Source organism: Colossoma macropomum, unplaced genomic scaffold (genome assembly GCF_904425465.1).
Source record: "Colossoma macropomum unplaced genomic scaffold, Colossoma_macropomum, whole genome shotgun sequence".
Lineage (NCBI taxonomy): Eukaryota > Metazoa > Chordata > Actinopteri > Characiformes > Serrasalmidae > Colossoma > Colossoma macropomum.
The window spans coordinates 5,420,832-5,421,035 of record NW_023494802.1 but is presented as its reverse complement, the minus strand read 5'-3'; positions in this window follow the sequence as shown (position 1 = coordinate 5,421,035).

Below are 204 nucleotides of genomic sequence, written 5' to 3'. Positions count from 1 at the left end.
AGACAGGGTGTGTGGAGTCAATACAAATTTGAAAATACAATTTTAATGGATTATGGTACAATTATGTTCCCTGACTAAAGGTACTGAGATGTACCCTTAAGGGTACCACCCCAGTGACAGTTTCATACCTTTATTTCTGAGAGTGTATTATTAGCTTTATTCAAATGAACAAATTTAAATCCTATATTTAAATATTATATTGTA